This window comes from Sinocyclocheilus rhinocerous, unplaced genomic scaffold (genome assembly GCF_001515625.1).
Source record: "Sinocyclocheilus rhinocerous isolate Xijiao unplaced genomic scaffold, SAMN03320098_v1.1 scaffold1930, whole genome shotgun sequence".
In the NCBI taxonomy this organism is placed as follows: Eukaryota; Metazoa; Chordata; class Actinopteri; order Cypriniformes; family Cyprinidae; genus Sinocyclocheilus; species Sinocyclocheilus rhinocerous.
Genome location: NW_015661869.1, coordinates 362,081 through 379,039, shown reverse-complemented (window position 1 = coordinate 379,039; position 16,959 = coordinate 362,081).

The window sequence follows — 16,959 nt, the reverse complement described above, 5'->3', positions numbered from 1 at the left end:
AAAATCGACGCGTTTCAGAAAGGCGGGGCATAGAGGAGAAACAATAATGTACAGTATGTGGAAAATAATGTGTTTTTTGAACCTTAAACCGCATAAACACATTTCATTACACCAAATACACAACATAATGTTCTTTTTAGCAACATCATATAACCCCTTTAATATATCTGTCAGGTTGCAGTAAGTCCAGCATATTTTAGAGTTAAAGTAGGCCTATAAAACTTTAGTGTGGAACTAGTTCAAATCAAATTGCATGAAGAAGTTTTAAAAACACCTTAGCAACCACAGAGCAATATCCTGGTAACCACCCACAACAACCTAAGAACTGTATCATTGCATTAAGGACCACTCAAGTTACCTTAGTAAAACCACTGATTTCTAGTTGTGTCCTCTTTTGGAAGACCAAACACAGTATTTTCGCTTTCGCAACGAAACACACAGTGTTGTCACAATTACTTTTTTTTTTTTTTTTGTGATGGTGGTGGTGGAAAAAAACAAGAATTGAAAGATGTAAACTCAAAATTCAGAGAAAAAAAGTGATAACTGTGAGATGTAAACTCAGAATTCTGACTTCCTTTCTCCCAGTTCTTTTTCCGCCAAAAAATAAAAAATAAAATAGGTAATTGCAACCTTTTTATCTCACTTTTCTGACTCATTTTCTCATAATTGGACGTTTATATCTCACAATTCAAATTCAGAACTCAGAATTGTGAAGCAAAAACTCGCAATTTCCTTTATTTTTTATCCCTCTGCTCACCAAGGCTGCGTTTTTTTATTCAAATATACATTAAAAATTTTAAATATTATTTAATTTTTAAAGAACTGTTTTATGCAAATATACTGTAAAATTTAATTTATTTCTGTGATCAAAGTTGAATTTCCAGCATCATTACTCCAGTCTTCAGTGTCACACGATCCAGAAATCATTCTAATATGCTGATTTGCTGCTCAAGAAACATTTCTGATTATTATCAATGTTGAAAACAGTTGAAACGGTTATTTTTGTTTTATATCTCATAATTTTGACTTTTTTATCTCATAATTATGGCTGAGTATATAACATTTTTGACTTATCTCATTATGATTTAGTATGTCATAATTTCAACTTTTTATTTAATAATTATGTCTTAGTATATTGGAGATTTTATATCAGAATTTTAACTTTTTATCTCATAATTTCGACTTTATCTCATAATTATGACTTTTTCATCATAACTATGGCATTTTGTATCATAATTTTAACTTTTTATCTCATGTTTTGAACAGTCTTTTTTTTTTAGGATTCTCTGAAGATTAGAAAGTTTATTTGAAATCTTTAGCAACATTATAAATGTCTTTACTGTCACATGAACAACATGGTTTGTAATAAATTGTTAAGAATAGTGGATTTTGCGGCACTGAATTCTCATTCCAGTGTCCGTCTGTGAGTCAGCACTTATGATCACAAAGCCAGAATATTCTTAGAAGCAGAGATTGAACCCTACAATCCTTCAGAAAGTAACTTCAGTTATCTGTGACCTGAATTGTTCAATAATTGTGTCCTTCAGAGAAGCTGAGGCTGAAGAGTTGTGAAATTACATGGTCTGCAGGAATAAAAGCTATTTTACTCGGACGAGCTTTTAATTCTTTGTTCAAGGTTCTGTCAGACTGTGAAAGTGAGCACTTCTGCTATAAAAAAGCAACTTGCTTTTGTGTTCCGAACTGCTTGAGTGGCTCTCTGGCGAAATAACCACAGCATCTGGTCTCAGCGAGAGTCCTGACGAGCCAAAAATACATCAACCAAGAAAAACATCATATTCACCATGACAACATACCAAGTATTCTGCTGGACTGATCTGAAAATGTAAATTCATATTTTTCAGTTGTCGCTCAAGGTTTCAACACCGCGTTTAAAAGAAGAAGGTCACAGAGTTCACAGCTACATGCAGCTCAGGAAAAAAAGCAAACCAATTTGAAATTATGACAAAAAGTTGAAATCATGACAGAAGTCAAAATTCTGAGATTAAATCATAATTATGACATAAATTGAAATTAAAAAGCTAGAATTATGACACACTGTCAATTATGAGATAGAAAGATAAAACTGAGAAGTCATAATTATAACATACTAAGTCATGAGATAAAAATTTGCTATCATGACATTAAGTCGTAAATATGAGATAAAAAGTAGAAATTGACAGTCATAATTCTGAGATAAAAAGTCAAAATCATGACATAGTAAGTCATAATTGTGACATAAATCGAAATTCTGACATAGAAATTCATAATTATGAGAAAAATTTTTACAATTATGAAAACGTTATATTTATGACATACTACGTCATAATTAAGATAAAAAAAGTCGAAAGCATGACATACTAAGTATGACAAATTGAAATTGCGATAAAAAAGCTAGAATTATGACATATTACATCAATTATGAGATAGAAAGACAAAATTGACATGCTAAGTTATAATTATGAGATAAAAAGTCATCATGACATAGTAAGTCATAATTGTGACATAAATAGAAATTCTGACAGAAAGTCATAATTGTGAGATAAAATGTCGAAATTGACTAAATGTTATATTTGACATAAGTCTAAATTATTACATACTAAGTCATAATTATGAAATAAAATGTCAAAATTATGACAAATCAAGTTACAACGAGATTTTAAAAAAGTTTAAATTATGATATAAAAAATTACAGTTAAAAATTACAAATTACGACAAAAAGACGTAATTATGAGATAAAATCATGACATACTAAGTCATTCTGACAAAAAGTTAGAATAATGACAATAGGTCATAATTATGAGATAAAAATCTTATGATATAAAAAATTACAGTTAAAAATTACAAATTACGACAAAAAGACGTAATTATGAGATAAAAAGTCGAAATCATGACATACTAAGTCATTCTGACAAAAAGTTAGAATAATGACAATAGGTCATAATTATGAGATAAAAATCAAAATTGTGAGATAAACTGCTATAATTATGACATAAGTCATGATTATGAAATAAAATGTCAAGATTCTGGCATACTGACATAATGAGATAAAGTTGAAATTATGATAAAATGTTACAGTTGTTACATTGTGATAATTATGAGATAAAAAGCTGAAATTATAACATACAAAGTGATAATTAAAATATAATAAAAATTTGAAATTATGATATAAAATGTTATAATTATGGCATAAAAATGTATAATTGTGACATACTAAATCATAATTATAACAAAGTTAATATTAGGATATGGTAAATCCTAATTATGAGATAAAAAGGTGCAATTATTACACACTAAACCATAATTATGGGATTAAATTAAAACTTATTTTTGCCATAATTTTGCTTTTTATCTCATAATTATGATTTAATATGTCACAGTTTTTATAATTATAATAATTAAAATTGTATAATTAAAATCATAATTATTATGACTCACCAAAGCATGTTTTTTTTTTGTGGCGGAAATAGGCCTCAATAACCTTGTAATATATTGAATCACACTCAGAACCCAGATGCCCAACTTCAAAACTAATGTGGACGGACCTCAAACCTCTATAATATCAGAGGAAATGTATGCTGCATCCCTGCTCTTGTTTGCTTTACCCAGAATTCCACCTGTTTTTAATAGATAAATAAGATGGCTTTATTACTTTGTTCTTTTGGACGCACCTGTTGATCTGGCTCCGCGCGGGAGTCCTCATCCCTTAAGTGTTCATTTCCAGTTGCATCACCCCAGCGGCTTTTTCCTTAAAAACAATTTAGTGTCCCCAATGGCTTCACAGAACAAAACAAGGCACTGAGCCGTAACGGCGCTCTGTTGCTTTATGGCCAATTATAGTTCATTTTTGCATCTATAAACAGCGAGTGTTACATGAGTTCAAATGGAGAGAAATGTCAGTCCTGAAAGTGCATGTGACTCGTTCAGCGGAGCTTTTGAATCCGTGCAATGGATTAGAAAGAAAGGAGTTCTCACATCTCGCATAGACTTGATCGGTGTCGCGTCATAGCTGTGTGGGCGGAGTCGGCTTGGGGGAAAACAGTCCTTTCCCCCCCATTGGAAAAGCATGGTGTTGACTCAGAATGGCCTACATAAAATCATGTCTGCCTCTCGACAGAGCAACATACGTACAAAAAATAAACCATATTGGGTCGGACTGTCCGTACGGTATCTGTGACTGGACAAACGACCCAACGGAATGGCCAGAGGTGTCCTTTACCGACATTTTTTGTTAACGTTACCTAATTGAGCAAGAGACAGCTTTCTACAAGCCTATACGAGACGGCTTGTGAAAGTAAACATTTGTCGTTTTGTTTTGCTTAATTTTAATAAAGTGATAAAGACTTGTGTAAAAGCCTGTCGTACTTTCTTATTGATATATTAAAAAGATTTTTAACATTGACAAAACAGGTAACATTAAGGTCCACTGAAGTGCCTTGAAATGCGCAGCGTTATTCTATGTGGTGTGTGCTGCGGCTGCCTAATCATTTTCACAAATACATGCCGTAAAATAAAAAGATAACATGAAAATATGTATATAAAATACCACATATAATATACATAATATGTGTATAAAAACATGGTTATTGGTTACTATAGTTAAACCATGGTAAAAGCAACATGTTTTGCTACACTTTCCAGTCAGGTGTGTTGAGGCAAGTTGGAGCTAAACTCTGCAGGACACCGGCCCTCCAGGACCGAGTTTGGACAGCCCTGCTCTAACCATTAACTCAAGGTTTCTGTTCTCTTCAGGCCCGAGGCGTCTGCTGTTACTGCGCTAATAAAAGACAAATATCCAGCAAGGCCATTAGCTGGAAAAACAGGCCCGTTTCAGAGCGACGAGGACATGAAAGACATACATCTGCCGTCCAAATGTCTGATTTATTGAGCTGTCAGAGGTGAGCAGCTCCAAACGGCCTGGATCTGGTGCTAGGCAGATTGAAAGAAGGTTCATTCGTTCTTCTGATCACAGAATTTCAATGAGACCGTGTTCGGATCTGAGGGTCGAGTGCTGCTTCTGACGCTCCTTTGATTTAGAGTTTACAGGACGTTTATCAATAGAGATCAAAATGCACTTATAATATTTACATTCATTTTTCTAATCCCTTGTGAAAAAGGATTACACTTTAGCATTCTTTTAAAAAAAAGAGTACTCATTGCAGCCATATTTTAAAAGATTATGTATTTGTAAAATGTATAATATTTATATATTATATAAATATTATATGTATTATAGCTACCTAAAAAAACTTTCAGTACTTGAAATAAAATAAAATAAATCAATAAATAGTTTTATTTCAGCTGGGTGCCAATGCAACATTTCTCATTTTCATTTAGTTTAATGTATTGTATTAAAATAATTAAAACTAAAACAGAAAAAAAAAAATTATAAAAACTGTATAGACATGTTTTTTAATTACCTAATAAAATATAAAGCCCAACAAAACTGCGAAAGCTTTAATTAAAATTGAAATGCAATATCAATGTTGAAAACAGTTGTGCTGCACAATATTTTTGTGTAAACGTGACGTGACGTGTGGCCAAGTATGGTGACCCATGCTGTGCATTTAACCCATCCAAAGTGCACACACACAGCAGTGAAATCAATAAATAGTTTTATTTCAGCTGGGTGCCAATGCAACATTTCTCATTTTCATTTAGTTTAATGTATTGTATTAAAATAATTAAAACTAAAACAGAAAAAAAAAAATTATAAAAACTGTATAGACATGTTTTTTAATTACCTAATAAAATATAAAGCCCAACAAAACTGCGAAAGCTTTAATTAAAATTGAAATGTAATAGAAAATACAAAAATAAAGACAAATCAAAAATATTCTAAATTAATAAAACAACACTGTTTCAGACAACTAATTACATATTATTTGCAATTAAATGAAAATGTATTATTTATATGAAATGCAATTTGTTGAACATAAGAGTGCTTTTTTGACCCACTTAAGTAGGTTTTAAATAAATTTTTTATATTTAATTTCATAATTTCTATATATTATTTGTAATAATGAAGTTGTAGTTTAAGACATTTAAAATATTTTACAATTTTATTTTACAATTTTCTGCAAGTACAGTTTTTTTTCTTAAAAATACTTACTTTTAAGACTTTTAAGAAGCATACTATGAACATTTAGTACAATTAAGTGCACTTTTTATTCCCAAGGGATGCAAACCTTTAGAGCTTTATTCTAAAAAAAAAAAAAAAATGCCCCTCATAAATGCATTGTTAACAGATTTTGGGACATTTTGTAACTGTTTTGTAATGTGGGTCTTTCCTCAGTGCTGTATTTGCATGACGTAGGAGGTTTTAATAAGGACTTTGTCCGCTGAGACACACTGCAGCTGTGAGCGGGAAATCTCCAACCATTACATAATGAGACAAACAGCAGAGAAGCTCCACCGGACAGTGAACCTCTGATGACAGTCGACCCGGTCGTGGGCGTTAGTAATTGATGGTTCAGAGGGGAAAAGAGGGTCTTTGGTCTCTTCTGTTGGCAGCATCTCATTCTGATTGTCGTCCTGCTGGGATAATATAGTCACATCACTGATGGACTCGAGCTCACATTGAACGGCTGCTTACTGATTGGTTTGAGTGCTTTTATATGATGCATATTTGCCTTTTCAGTGCACAGAGTGAACATGAAAACATGATTAAATTTTAAGCATGCTTTACTTAGTTTCTTTGTCTATTTTCAGATGCTCACACTCCAGAAACTCTATATGCTACTTATTAAAACCAATTTGCATCTGCAATGATAAATATTGCAAAAACTGTGAAAGCAAAAAAAATAAAATAAAATAAAAAATCCACCTTTTTCAATTTAAAAACTTACGTTCAGTTGCTTCCTTTAATTTTTAAGTATAATCAAATGAAATCAATATATTAAATCATATTACTTAAATATACTATAATATATTTATACTAAAATATGTTGCATTATATTAAATATGTTGAATATGTTACATTATACATTTATATCAATGCAATTATTTGAACTTTAGAGTGTTTTTTATCCACTTCAGTTCATCTTTATATGTAATTTCATAATAAATTGTATTGTCTTTGTAATACGTTTAAAGTTTACTGCAGCATTTATGGTAAAATAATATATACCTTAATGTCACAATATACTATATATACTACTTACTAAAAAATCTACTGCAACTTAAGTAGTCAAATCTCATTTTTATTATAGCTTAAAAATTGAGTTCAATCTTGTATACCTTAAACTAAGTTGAAATTGGTTAAATTATTTTGATGAGTTAAATTAATGGGAAAATATGTGTTGCCATGACTTATCTTTTGCTATTTACAGCATGTTTCATTTGTCCTGTTGTGTGTCATCTAGTGCCTGATTAATATTGGACATGATTTTATGTTTGAATAAACACTTCATATTGCAGAAATAGTATGTTAGTATGACTTTTGAACTCTTTTCTGTGTTTTGTGTGCTGTAGTGAGCAGTGGGCGTGTCCTGTGGGTGATGAGGGAATCAATCACTGAGCCTCGCTGACCAATGACAGAGATGTTCTCATTATTTTGCTCAATCACTGGCGGGTTTATAAAGACTCTTGAAGAGGTTCAGGTGTGGAAATGCTGCATGAACGCTGGTGGACTGAGTAGCTGTGCATCAAAGCCGCATTTCCCTCATCTTTTATTTTCCATTGTATGTTTGTTTTCAAATATATTATAATTTTTTGATTTGTTTTGTTTTGTGATTATTTATGTATTGTTTGTATGCTTCTTTTTGAGTCAATTCACCTTTATTTCTATAGAGCTTTATATAATACAGATTATTTCAAAGCAGCTTTATATACATTAACATGAAAATAGCAGAATAAATGAAGCAAACCTCTTCAAATATGAGAAATTCCAATTCTGCTGTAAAGCAGCTCTGAAAAAGACAGTAGTGTTATAATCTGAAGATCCTACAGTGTTGATTCGGTCCAATAACTTAAGTTAATCAGTCATGAAATGAGTTCAGCATTAAGCAGTTCTACAGAAGACAACAGTGTCGTTATTCAGCTCAATTTAGTTCAATGCTGATTCTGTTCAATATGTAAATGAGTTGATTATGTAGCTCTTAAGTAAATGAGTAATTGAAATGTGTTACTTAATGTTTTTCTATAGGCTGCCATGGGTTGTAACTGTGCATAAATGTGCAAATAAAAATACTATCAGACATTAAAAAAATACGAATCAATTTTTGACTGTCAGAATGATCTTGTTTTTTTTCACCATGTTTTTCAATGCGTATGCATTTTTTACATTTGTTTTTGGATACTTTTTTATTTATTTATTTTTTTTTATGCATATGTTTTTTTCAGCATGTTTTTGGATGCATATGTGTTTTTTTTCAACACATTTTTGGATTCATTCATATGCTCTTTTGACATTTGTTTTTGGATGCATAGGTTTCTTCTACGTGTTTTTGGATGCATATGTGTTTTTTTTCAACACATTTTTGGATTCATTCATATGCTCTTTTGACATTTGTTTTTGGATGCATAGGTTTCTTCTACGTGTTTTTGGATGCATATGCTTTTTTCGATATATTTGTTTTGTACATAAATTATATGCTATTAGATATTAAATAAATTCGTATGCTATTTAGTGGTAAATTCAATTCACATTTGTTTGTATTGCACTTTTCAGAATATTTATTGTTTCAAAGCAACTTCACAGAAAACTAAATGTTTTACTGAAAATGTAACTGAAATAGATGATAGCACAATAATAGAAAACTCAAATCAATTCACAATACTGAACAGTTGTAAAACAAAAAAAAAGCATTTCTGCACAGTAAAAGTTTCTCAAGTTTTTTAAAGATTTTTGTTTTGATGCCAGTAAGATAAAAAAAGAAAAAATGCAGTGATTAGTTCTTCTTGGAAAGTGTTTGTTGCATCAAACCAGGTGGAAGCTAGTGAAGTGAACGGATCATATTGAGTGAATGTGGTTGTCCTTGCCCTCTCACTACTTTCATGGTTCCTGCGAGGACACACGGAGCGAATGACTGACATTGACCCAGCTGCCCGCTCTCATTCCACATGACAAAGTGTGAAGCGTCTGCCCGAGTAAAGCTGTTGTGTGTCCTTGAATCAAACTAAAGGGCGGTAGAGAGTGTGAATGTGATCGAGTCTGTCTGCTTAAACACACACACATTCAAAGCTGTTATGAAAGAAACGCCTGACAATAGAACAGAAATCTGTCTGAATTATATAAACCGTCTTGATTTACAGTGTTTTCAATTGTTCTGAACGTGCACAAAGCTTCTCACTGTCCCTGTATCTTCTGTCTCTTCAGAAAGACTAAATGACAGATGCAACATGAGGAAATTGCTGTAATGCAGCGGCAGCAGAATGACTCTCGTCAAAGGCCTGTATTTTATGGCGATTGTGTTGCCTTCAGTCATGTCGCAGTGATTGTATGAGATGAGTGCATGTGAATGTTGTAATTATCGGTGGGGGAATTCAAGATTTTCTTTGAGTTCAGAGTTGAGGGCGTCAGTTAATGAATCACGGCGGATGCTGTTAGCTGTAATGGTGAATTGTTGACTGTACAAATTAATTTGTTCAGAAATTTGTTGAAGAAAGAAGGTGACTGACGTGTGACAACTACATTTCCCATCCATACCTGTGGCAGAATGCAAAAATACACAGATAGCACCAATTACACACCTAATCTGTGATCTTTGCTCTCAGTTTTGGTAAAAAGAACTAGTCTACATATTGCTATCATGTAGCTAAATCGGTTTTCCTTTTCATTTTCCACACCCCCGTGCATTCTTTTTTAATGCATATGTTTTTTGACATTTTTGAATGTATGCTCTTTCAAAACGTTTTTGGACGCATATGTTTTTCCTACTTGTTATTGGATGCATATGTTTTTTTCGACATGCGTTTTTGGATGTATATGCTTTTTTAACAAATCTTTAGATGCATGTTTTTTTTGTTTTTTTTTTCATGTTATAGACACATGCTTTTTTTTTCTAAATGTTTTTAGATGCATGTTTTTTCAACATGTTTTTGAATGTATATGCTTTTTTGACACATTTTTTAGAAGCATATGCTATTTCAACATGTTTTTGAATGCATATACTTTTTTCAAATACATTTTAAGATGCATGTTTTTGAAATTTTGGATGCATATGCCTTTTTCAACACACATTTTTAGATGCATGTTTTTGAATGCATATGCTTTTTTCAAAAACATTTTTAGATGCATGTTTTTGACATATTTTGGATGCATACGCCTTTTTCAACATACATTTTTAGATGCATGTTTTTTCATGTTTTGGAATGCATATGCTGTTTCAAAATTTTTAGATGTTTGTTTTTCCAACATGTTTTTTTGATGCATGTTTTTTGACACATTTTAGATGCATATGTTATTTAAACATGTTTTTGAATGCATATGCTTTTTTCAACATACATTTTTAGATGCATGTTTTTTTTGTTTGGTTTTTTTTGTTTGTTTTTTTTTGTTTTTTGCTTTTTTTGGGACATGTTTTAGATGCATATGCTTTTTTCCTAAATGTTCTTGGATTCTTTTTTCGTCGTGTTTTTGGAGGCATATGTTTTTTCCACATTTTTAGATGCACATGTTTTTTAGACATGTTTTTGGATGCATATGCTTTTTCCATGTTTTTGGATGCATATTCTTTTTTCAACTTTTTTTGGATGCACTAATCCTGATACTTCAGGATGCATTGTGTGCAAATTGGTTTGAATTTTGCAGCTACTTTCTGTCTGTTATACTTACTGAACTGCTGAATGTTTTACATATGAAATCCATGTTCACATTAACATACCCAAGTCGTCTCTCTGTGAAAATGAAAAGTTCAGTTAATTCCAGCAAGGTGTTTTGAACTCACTTCCATCATGTCACTTCGGTTCACATTTGCGTTTCTATACATGTCTCCTCTTAGAATCAGTCACCGGTCTCGCTGAGCAGAAACCTCCATTTGTGGTGATCACAGTCAATCCTGACTGACGATCAGGCATTAACTCAGAATCAACCTTAATTTCTAATTGGCTATTCCGTGCGTTGAGCTTCAGGTTCGATCCGCGTGGGGAATGAGACGTGGAGTATTTATGTGGTCATTTCTCATTTCTGCATCCATCTGCCCAATTATGCCAAAGCAGCGGCACCCCGTCAGCCCACCGCCGCGCACCCACCCGCTTAAGATATTTGCATAATAAGACATTTATTTTTAAACCCTGATTTACATGGTCTCCCTTCACCAGGAATTAAAAAACAAACTCAAGAATTCTTCAATGGAGGTTTTACTGAGTCGATTATGTATGGTGTTTTACATCTCAGTATTGAGTGACGGCTTCATTTAGGCCAAATCTGAAACGATAATTTCCCCTTCTAGTGTTTTTCTTCTTTATTTAGATATTTTGTTTATTCAGACATTTATTTAGACATTTAAAAATCATTTTAGAAATTTATTTGGAGATTTGTTTAGAAATTAATTTAGACATTTTAGGCCAAATCTCAAACAATGTTCCAATTCTGTTTGTTTGTTTACAAATGTATTTCTTTTTAAATTTATTTATTTAGAATTGTATTTTGTTTATTCAGAACTAGACAATTTATTTAGACATTTTAATATATATGTTTGACATCCATGTAACATTAAATTAGCTTATTTTATTTTTCACAAAAAATCAAACACTCAACATCTGTTCAATTATCATTCACACTGCTTCTGTATAAAACCAATGCTTTTATGTTTACCAGACACTTTTATCCAAAGAGACTTTCATTGCATTCAAGATACACATGCATTCTCTTGGAATCGAACCCATGACCCCAAGTCTACAAAAAAATCTATCTATATTTATACCAAAAAATACGGTATCCTGTATCAAAATACTACAACAGATGAACAAAAAAGTCTTAAGTCATGTATGAATTGCTGTTCACAGTTTGAATGCATGGATCATATTCATAAGATCATCAAGAGCTACTGCGATCTGTACACTTGCTGATTTTTAATTACACTCTTATCTTTTAATATGAAACATGTGAGAATGAAGCAGGTCCAAGCTGTGCTTTAGCCGTAAGTGAGAAAATCCCAGCAGGATCCACACATGCTTCCGTCCGTCCATACGGTCCAAACGCGCTCTGAATGCCGCTGAAGGAGAAATCAATGATGGCTGAGTCACAGGCATTTACATCTGCTCTCAAACAAGACAACAAGAGAGAGAGAGAGAGAGTTTATCACTACTGATTTGTCTTGGTTTGATTTATGCATCAACATGCAACAACAAAAGTTTTCAGAAAAGAATCTGCCAATCAATCAATCAATGCTGCTTCTGCTAAAATACAGCCATGAAAGAGTTAAAAGAGACGATTCTCTTGATCTAGTGTTTTAAATATGTCATTCACCAGAGGGACTGAGTGAGTTTAATTAATCGTGTGCCCCAGGACAGATTTTTGCACCATCGTCACATCCGGCTCAGTGATTGTGATGAGCTCTGAGATGGTTAATTTAGTGGATCGTTTCAGTGATAGCATCAACAAAATGGTCTGAAACTGTTAAAAAAAAGGGGGGGGAGGTCAAAGGAGATCTCCAAATATACCTAATACAAATATTAGGAATAAATATTAAATCATTTTTTTGAATTAATTTCTAAATACATTTCTAAATAATTGTCTAATAAATGTCTAAATGAATAAATAAACATCTAAAGAGATTTCTGAATGAACAAAACATAAATAAATAATTAAAATAATAAATAGGTTTTTAAAAAAAACAAATGTATAAATAAATTACATTTATTTATTAACACATTTATTTATTTATTAATAAATTACATCAGCCACTTTTATAAGCCCTGCATCTACACACATAATAGCTGTAAAACCCAGTTTAAAAAAACTTTCTGAATAAACAAAACATCTGAATACATTTCTAAAATAAAATGTATTTATTTATTTATTTATTTATTTATTTCACTTAGTTCCATACTTACATCTACAGAGAAAATAGCTGCAAAATTCTAAAAGTCTAAAATACTTTATTTATATCAATTCCATACGTTCTACATCTGCAAACTCAATCCTAGTTTGCAGACAATGCATCTTAAATAGTATCAGGATTAATGTATGTAAAAACGTACATTGCTTCTGGGATGAATTGAGGTTAATTTAGTGCAATAATGGCTCCTGTAATTATGAAGCTGCATGGTTTAAAAATATACCAAACTAATTTTGTGATGCATTGGACAACACTGCAGACAAATACAGTGCATGTCAAACATGAGCTGAAGAGAATTTGAAAGCAGTGAAGGTGTGATTATAGGACTGTACTGGGTGAAGTGCTCACAGCTCTCGCTCTCTGTTTCAGCCTTTTACTTGGCCAAAAAAAAAGCCCTTTGAATGTTAGCAGGCAGCCACTCGGCTTCAAGTGAGTTATTGTGTTGGTTCCGTCGGTTTGGACGACAGGAGATAATCTATGACCGACCGCGCCGGACTCAAGGAGAGACTGTTACTATTTAAGGATCTGTGGTTCTGACAGGCATTTTAAACATCTATCTGTGAAATTCTGGATTCTGATAATGACAATAAAGTGTACAGTACATTTAATTTACCTAAATTGGATCATTCCAATGGTAGCTTATGGCACTTTCCTAGAAAATGGACTGAAAATCCACAAAAGTCAAAGGAGAACTCCAAATATACTTTAAAGAACAATAAACATACATTTCTTAAAAAAAAAAAATAAAAAAAAATAATAATAATTAAATAGGTTTTTTAAATATTTTTACGGAATACAGTTCTAAATAAATGTTTAATTAAATAAATGTCTTAAAAAAACTAAAAAAACATTTCTAAAAATAAGAATTGGAAACATGGTTTTAGATTTAGCTTAAAACGTCTAATTAAATTTCTAAAATTTCAAATAAATAAATAAATAATTTCCAGAATTGGAATTTATTTGGAAACTAAAATGTATAAATAAATTTCTAAATACATACATTTATAAATAATTTCCAAATAAATAAATAAATATGGAAAAAATGGTTTTAGACTTGGCGTAATGTCTACATTTCTAAACAAATTTCTAAATAAATCAATTTCTAAAATAACTAAAAAACAGAATTTGAAACATAGTTTGAGATTTGGCTTCAAATGTATTAATACATTTCTAAATAAATGTGTGTATGTGCATTGAAAAAATATGAATTGTGAAAAGTGCAATACAAATAAACTTATATGGGGAAAAAATTTGGATTTAATATATGCCAAGTCTTCTGTAATCATATTTGTTTTTTCTTCATGTGCATCATATTTGATGTACGAGATATGATGCATGAGAAATTAGATATACTGTATGTCAAGTCTTCCGAAGTCCTATTTGTTTTATGTGAGTACTAGACTGAAATGAAACTAGTATTCACTGAAAATTTAATTTTTGACTCAACCATTAGAGTTTTTCTGCTTCCAACAATGTACTGGGAATATAAACATCAGGACTGGATTTGCTTTATTTTGTCTCTCTTAACGGCAAATCACTGGACCGTTGTCAGAAACCAACTGATCCACATCTTCTTGAATCTCTCATATATTTATAGCTGTCATCTTCATCACAGAGAGCAGGTTTCTTTTCACGAGAGATTTTCAAGTGGAGATTATTTTGATCAGAAATTGAATTACCCAGCAGTGTCTCGGTGAAGCAGCTCCCATCCGCTCCATGTGTGTCATTATGTTGATAAAATCACTAACATCCAAGCAACAGGTCGCCCTGGTTATTGGGAAATGCAATAACCCGCAGCGAGAGACTTCTGTCTGGTTTGGAGTGATCAACGTGACCTGAGACACAGGTAATGCGCTAGTGACTTTTGCTCAGGTGGATTTTCAGGGTGTCCTTGTTGATTGGATCATATTTATGGTTATTTGGCAGCTGCTTTTATCCAGAGCAACTTACATTGCATTCAAGGTACTCACCAGGACAATATTAGTGAGTTATGGATGGTTGCTTGCTGGCCCAAATCAAAACCTATGATATATGATATATGAGATTTGTTATAGGAAGAAGATGTTTTGAGATATAGTGCATTAGAAATGAGAAATTTGATGTATGAGATATGATTTATGAGAAATATATGATGTTTGAGATATGTAGGATAAATTAGATATTTGATGTATGAGATATGATTTATGAGAAATATATGATGTATGAGATATGTAGGATAAATGAGATATTTGATGTATGAGATATGATTTATGAGAAATATATGATGTATGAGATATGTAGGTTAAATTAGATATTTGATGTATGAGATATGATTTATGAGAAATTAGATATTTGATGTATGAGAAATATATGATGCATGAGATATGTAGGATAAATTAGATATTTGATGTATGATATATGATTTATGAGAAATGAGATATTTGATGTATTAGATTTGATGTATGAGAAATATATGATGTATGAGATATGTAGGATAAATGAGATATTTGATGTATGTGATATGATTTATGAGAAATATATTATGTATGAGATATGTAGGATAAATTAGATATTTGATGTATGAGATATGATTTATGATAAATATATGATGTATGAGATATGTAGGATAAATTAGATATTTGATGTATGAGATATGATTTATGATAAATATATGATGTATGAGATATGTAGGATAAATTAGATATTTGATGCATGATATATGATTTATGAGATATTTGATGTATGAGAAATATATGATGCATGAGATATGTAGGATAAATGAGATATTTGATGTATGATATATGACGTATGAGAAATGAGATATTTGATGTATGAGATTTGACATATGAGAAATATATGTTGTATGAGATATGTAGGATAAATGAGATATTTGATGTATGAGATTTGATTTATGAGAAATATATGATGTATGAGATATGTAGGATAAATTAGATATTTGATGTATGAGATATGATTTATGAGAAATGTATGATGTATGAGATACTGTATGTAGGATAAATGAGATATTTGATGTATGAGATATGATTTATGAGAAATGAGATATTTGATGCATGAGATATTTGATGTATGAGATTTGATGTATGAGAAATATATGATGTATGAGATATGTAGGATGAATTAGATATTTGATGTACAATATATGATTTATGAGAAATATATGATGTATGAGATACTGTATGTAGGATAAATTAGATATTTGATGTATGAGATATGATTTATGATAAATATATGATGTATGAGATATGTAGGATAAATTAGATATTTGATGCATGATATATGATTTATGAGATATTTGATGTATGAGAAATATATGATGCATGAGATATGTAGGATAAATGAGATATTTGATGTATGATATATGACGTATGAGAAATGAGATATTTGATGTATGAGATTTGACATATGAGAAATATATGTTGTATGAGATATGTAGGATAAATTAGATATTTAATGTATGAGATATGATTTATGATAAATATATGATGTATGAGATACTGTATGTAGGATAAATTAGATATTTGATGTATGAGATATGATTAATTAGAAATGAGATATTTGATGCATGAGATATTTGATGTATGAGAAATATATGATGTATGAGATATGTAGGATAAATTAGATATTTGATGTATGAGATATGATTTATGAGAAATGTATGATGTATGAGATACTGTATGTAGGATAAATGAGATATTTGATGTATGAGATATGATTTATGAGAAATATATGATGTATGAGATATGTAGGATAAATGAGATATTTGATGTATGATATATGACGTATGAGAAATGAGATATTTGATGTATGAGAAATATATGATGTATGAGATATGTAGGATAAATTAGATATTTGATGTATGAGATATGATTAATGAGATATTTGATGCATGAGATATTTGATGTATGAGAAATATATGATGTATGAGATATGTAGGATAAATTAGATATTTGATGTATGA